Raw genomic sequence first — 6,650 nt, 5'->3', positions numbered from 1 at the left:
CCACCACGTCTTGTGGATAGGTGGGTGGTTTGCAGCATTTCCTTTGTTTAGAATAAAGCACCCTTTAGGTCTACAACTGATCTCATGATTGTGTGCTTGTGGTTGAGCAGTATCTTTTTTATTGGTAAGGGAGGGCCTCAGAACGAGACATCTGTGTGCTGAAAAATGTATCTTTTGGTGGCAGTGTGATCTCTATATGGTGTCAGTGTGGTCTGGTCACTGTTTTCTCACTGAGTGCTCTCTAGCTTTTCTTGGATATGGGTAAACCCCAACTGTTGTGAACAATAGAGCTCACATGTGATCTGCAGATATTCTAATCGCTGGAGCCTGGGTGCACTGACAGTCTCCTGCTGTTTCTGTGCTTTAGTAGAGACCAACTGTTCATCTGGTTGATTTGTTCGCATTACCTTTGGTATCAGCAAAACAATAGCATTTGATTACTATGTCCTGAAAGGCATTGGGTAAAAACAAGATCAGCAATTTAGTCTACTAACACCTGGTAGCGACAGAAACAAGCCACAACATTGTAGAGTTACTTTTTATTGTTCACAAGAGCAAGGCTAGTCAGCAAAAGTTGCCCTCTCTAAGGTCTGACCATCATGTTTTCTCCCCAACAACACTTTGTTAATTACTTAAATTATCCACACTAACTCATCCAATATATCATTGCTAAAGATAAGAAAATCAAGCTATTTTCATATGCGTAGTCATCATTAGTCATTGCGATATGATTTCCGAAAACGAGCAATATCAAGACAAAAGTAATGTTATGGGATGTGTGCTGGCATCTCTGAACACACTGCATTATCTTATTTCATTACATATTGTCTCCGCTCTGAAGAATTTCGATCCACAGCTAGAATTTCAATAACTTGAAAACCAGCTTAGCACTGCCGGAAGACAGCCGAAGAGCATCTTTTGGCATCATTTTATCTGAAAGAAGTTTGATACCAAGGAACATCTGCAACTACATCTTTCTTAAAAAGTCTACTTGTTTGAATGTATTGTCTTTAAAATCTGTGTTTATTTTTTGTAGGTTTTGCGCTCCTGCTTAATGCTCAGCTGGGTAAGTTTTATTTAAAAATTGTGCCCATTTGTCTTGGAAAGGACTGTCCTACATTAAGATTACAGAAGAATGTGTTTACCCAAAAAAAAAAAAATGTATATGCTGTATAAGCATTGACACAACTTTCAGATAACACGACCCTGGCATATCAGATACTTTTGTAAAAGGTTCCACTGCAATCTATAATTACAGCATATACAATTTCCCTATCACTTTATATGCGGACTAAAGAATAACAAATCTGAGTTAGACTGGTCAATTTGGCTTATTTAATGCAGTCTTAGTAAACCGTTCGTCCTTCTTCATGAGAATCAAATCTCAATCTAGAAAGGTTATGGGAAGCAAAACTAATTTATATCTCAGAAATAAAAGGTTGGGTTACAAATATATGTTTGAGGGGCCAACAGAGTATAAGCTCCCTATGTCCAACGAACTGCTTTTCAGAAAATGAAAATGTAGCATATGTTTGACATTTTATTTAAAATATACACCAGGGCCAATTTATTGCCCAGAACAATCAGTCATATGAACTATTGCCACAAGATTAATAAGAAGGTTTACACTTTACTCAAACTATTTTGTTTTGTTGAGGTCTGAACTTGAACTGGCTTTGGAAGTGCCTAGAGGCATTTTGCTATGCAGTTTTCCATTGCTTTGTAGTCAGGTTCTTGCTATGTAGTCTCACAAGCATACAAAAATTAACACTGCTCTTAAAAGATCACATTTTGTATTAAGAATGTTATCAGGGCCACATGATGCCACTGACAGCGAGTGCAAAGCTCAGAAAGCTGGCTCGGTTAGGTTTTTTTATTTCTCAGAGAAACCACTTGTGATGGGATTTATTTTGATAGAGCATCAAATAGCAAGAATTATTTCGCGCTGCTACAAGTGGTGGTCGGTTCTATACTGCAGCGAAAAGCCAAAAACTACATAAAACTCACTAAAAAAAGAAAAATGGTTACATTTTCACAATCACCACCCCATCAAGCAAAATTATGAATAATGGATGCGCTTCAAAGACCTGCCTTCATAAATCATGGTTTTAAAGTTATTTTTTTTGTTTAAATCTGTTTTTATTGTTTTAAACGAAAACATTCTTTTGCAGTGTACATGACAGATAGACAGGAATTCGTAAGCATTTGCAGGTGATTACCCCGTACTGGGGCCAGTAACTACTGTACCTTAACATGTATTCAAACCATGCTGCAATCGCTTCCCACTTCAGTATCTGTGGCAGTTCTGGTTCAGTCTCATAAGAATCATGGTTTTAAAGTTATATTTTATTCCTGCTGAAGGCTCTGCATACGAGCTGACATGCTACTTCACCAACTGGGCTCAGTACAGGCCTGGCCTGGGGAAGTTTAAGCCTGACAACATCGACCCATGCTTGTGTACTCACCTGATCTACGTCTTTGCTGGAATGTCCAACAACTAGATCACAACCATTGAGTGGAATGACGTGACTCTCTACAACTCCTTCCAGAACCTCAAGAACCAGTGAGTCCTGTTTTTAGTGCATAGAATTACCTTTCAGTAATTAGTACAGAGCACATGGAGGCATGCATCACAAAAAATAAAACAAGCACAGCCAAATTCAAATGACAGCAGCACAATAATCAAACAATTTCATGTGCGGGCTTGAAATTAATGTGCCTTCCAACACCTATCAGATGCTACTAAGGGACTGCATTGGTTTGTTGGGTGGTAAATGCAGAGCCCTTTCTTATAATACAGTGGAGAACTTACTTTCTTGAGAATTCCTCACCACTGTCCAGAGCTGAAGTCCAGTGTCAGAGATCCTCTTCAACTTTTATTGCTAAACCTGCACATGTTCAACACAAACCATAATCATTCTATGCTCCACTCTAGTCAACCTAGAAATAATAGGTTGACTAAATTGCAAACTGATTACTCCTAGATCAACTATAACCTCTCCCAGCAACTACCACTGCACAATGCCCACCCTAACATAGCCTAAACTCTACTGAACTACTTATATAAGTTCTATACTTCAGCAATCTGGACTTCTGCAATATTCTCATCCAACTTCACATACTACTGGACCTAGGAAATGTTCTGCACCTCTAAGTGCTATTTGACCTAACAGGAGCTAACTCACCTCTACTACAGGTAACAGACAGCCTGGAGCATGGTATAACATGTCTAGCAAGCACAAGCACCTTGAAAATATCCAAACACTGCCTGCCTGGCCCTATGTTGATTCCACAGTTAAGCGCAGTTTATGTTTATTGCACATAATTTAACATGAACAAATCCTATTCTTTTAGAAGTAATGTTTAAAGTGTGGTAAACATCTGTTAATGTCTTACCGCCCTCTCACCAAAGCACTGGCTTTTATTCTTACTTTTCAGTGCAAGCTGGGCAAGCAGTGCAAGAACATTCGCAAAATATAAGTTACAATATTAAAGCCTCTTAAAAATTATGCACTGGCTTGAAAAGGTCCTAGTGACAAAAAAAACCACTCAAAACTGACATTCAGTGCCACACAGTATAAAACATGTACAAAGTGTAATAAAAAAACTGAATGTATGATCAAAGTGTGTGCATCGAATATCCAAAAAACAAGCCACTATATCGAATATCCAAAGAAACAAGCCACTATATCACAGCTATTGAAGTGCGGTGGGAGGGATCTGAAATCACATTTTACTACAAGTGGTAAATATTGCTAGATGACAAATGTTTACGAAATATGGGAAGAAATTCGATTTCATGACGTCCAGCATCACCACGTGCTGGATGGATTGAACACTTTGCTAGGAACCATAGTCTTGATTGGCTGCTTTCTTTTCTAGGAATGGCAATCTGAAAACTCTGCTGGTAATCGGTGGCTGGAACTTTGGCACAGCCCGTGAGTATTTTAAATGGAGTTGAACTCTAAGGCTTTGTGCAAAACCATCCCTCAGCTGATGACGCTTCTATCCCTATGGTCTTCTTCTTCAGATTCACTGCCATGGTCTCCACCCCACAGAACCGTCAGACCTTCATTACCTCTGTCATCAAGTTTCTGCGACAGTATGAGTTTGATGGGCTGGACTTTGACTGGGAGTACCCTGGGTCTAGAGGAAGCTCCCCTCAGGGCAAGCACCCCTTTACCACACTGGTCCAGGTAACATGGAGTGTAAATGGTGGAGGGGATGTACTATGTGACATGAGGAGCATATATGATGTACATAAAAGGTACAGTGCCCAGGTTATTTTCTAGGCAATTTAATACCTTAGCACTCCATTATTCGTGCAGTTGGAGTCTAACAAAAGGTAACTGCCTGCCTGCTTTAAAAGTGACCCGTAATGGCTGACATATCAGGCAATTGTAGAGACTGAATGATGAACTAAGCCTTGACAACAAATTAAAGGAATAACACCATAGCATTCTAACAATCTAGTGGAATTATTATTGCATGGCAACAGAGAAGTGGGTTTCCAATATTGAGCATCTATATGCCAGAAAATAAAAAATAAGTACATTAAATGGTAATGTTTGGGTATACAAGCAAGTTATTGCAATCAAATACATAGGAATTACATTTTTTACTTGCAACTATTACAAAAATGGCACTTCTAACTTGGAAGTCAAAGGGCATCACAAACAGAAGACTGGTAATCAAAGATGACTGTTAGTAGTATAAGCACAAAACTGTTTGTTTGTTTCTTTAAAAAAAAAAGGACTGAAAGGAATCAAATTCGATGAGATTTAGTCTATCTAGCAGTATAGGATTAGAAAATATTTCAAAAGACGGTGCCAAGAGAGTTCACTAGTGCACACCTAATAAGATTCAGTTTAGCCACTGAGATCCTCTCATTAGACATTAATATGTAATTTTACAGTAGATGGTGTTAGAAAGGCAGGTGTGGCAGTGGATCTGTGGCAAAGCAGATCTCTGATTGGGGCGGGGAACAAAGAGGCAAGATTGACAAGAAGCTGTCCAATGTCCATTTATCCTGTTAGATGCCCTACAGTAACTCTTGGGACGTCACTACAAAAGTTCCAAATGGCAACCTAAGATTCTAAATAAGAATGCAGCTGACTTACAGCATCTTGCTACCACTGGTTGAAAGTACCAAATGTTGCTTTCTTATTCACTTACACTACATACGCACCAGATACAAATAAAATGATCAAAGGTAACCAGATAAAAACATCAGCAAACTAATCTTCAATCTGCTCAATAACCCAGAGTACCAAATCATCATGTCCATAATAGAAATTGGTTATACAAATACTAATAACTCAAGAGCAATACCAACAGATTCAACTGTTTTCAGACAGAAAAAAATGCAAGTGTGAAATCTAGAAAATAGAGGCTTTAATGTGCCGAAAGACATTGCAGTTATGCTGTGTTTGTTTCATACAGAGCTCAAAAATGTCTGTAGATGAGGCAAGTGATATGGCCAGCATAAAACAATGCATTAATGAGGGCAAGTTGGGACTGGAATTTGGGTTTCTTGATCCTACATGTAACTACCACTGGCTTCCCCCTCCTTGAAGACAAAAAACACTTCTATGAGGCACAATGGGTTTAAAGGATGGATTAGTGTAAGAACTACACTAACACTAACTGGATACGACAGACATTTTCAAATAATAAATTATAATTATAGGCCACCCTTTTTCAATTTGGCCTTGCTTTACTTGTTAACATGTGGTTTCTTCTGTTAATTTTTACAAGAAATGTTTGCAGCCTTCCAGCAGCACTTTTGACAGGGAGGAGTTTTTGGGGGCAGAATCTTTGGATTTCTGCACCACACTCCGCCAATAAAACCTTGGCTGGTGTGCCCATCTGTCACCCTCCAGGGCTTGCAGGTGATTTTCTGGCCTCCCTGGACAAGTTTCTCGCTAAATACATGTTGAAATACTCTAATTTCACGGTATTAGGCGACCCCAGCATTCACACGGATGCTCTCTTTGAAAGACGTGGCAAACTCTTTTTGGAAAAACATGTCGCCTTGGGATTTGCAGCAATTTGTCACCCAGCCTACTCATATAGTGGGATACATCTAAGACACCATCTTCTGTAACTGCCAAGTCTCGGTGTCACACATTAAACTCTTGGTCTGGTCTGACCATTCCCTTATCTACTTTAATTGGTGGATGCAACATGGTCCCTGAGGATGCAGGATGTGTTCCTCTTCATCTCGCTGAAACTGGGCCACAGTCTCCACCCTGGAGCTCAGTCACGCCTTTGGCGAACATTCTCATCACTTGGGTGAGAATATTGAGGTTGATGCACATTTGATTAATGGCTGGATTATACGGTCTGCTGACTGCATCCCACCCATCAAATCGAGAGAAGCCACTTCCTCAGCAAAACAACAGTCCACTCCTTGGTTCAACAAGGAGCTCAAGAAGCTCTGTGAGTATTGCAAGAAACTTGAAAGAATCTGGAGGCGTCAGTGCCTCCCAAAGGATAAATCAATCCACAAAAGCCTTTGAACATTTACCATCTTGCCATTAATAAAGCACACTTTTTTACTGCTCAGATTGACACTTCTCACAAAACCGGGCATAGTTTAAAAAAAGATTAAAATATCTAACTTGATAGGATAATGGAACCCATGCATC

This window comes from Triturus cristatus, chromosome 1_1 (genome assembly GCF_964204655.1).
Source record: "Triturus cristatus chromosome 1_1, aTriCri1.1, whole genome shotgun sequence".
In the NCBI taxonomy this organism is placed as follows: domain Eukaryota; kingdom Metazoa; phylum Chordata; class Amphibia; order Caudata; family Salamandridae; genus Triturus; species Triturus cristatus.
Note: the sequence above shows the minus strand (reverse complement) of the source record.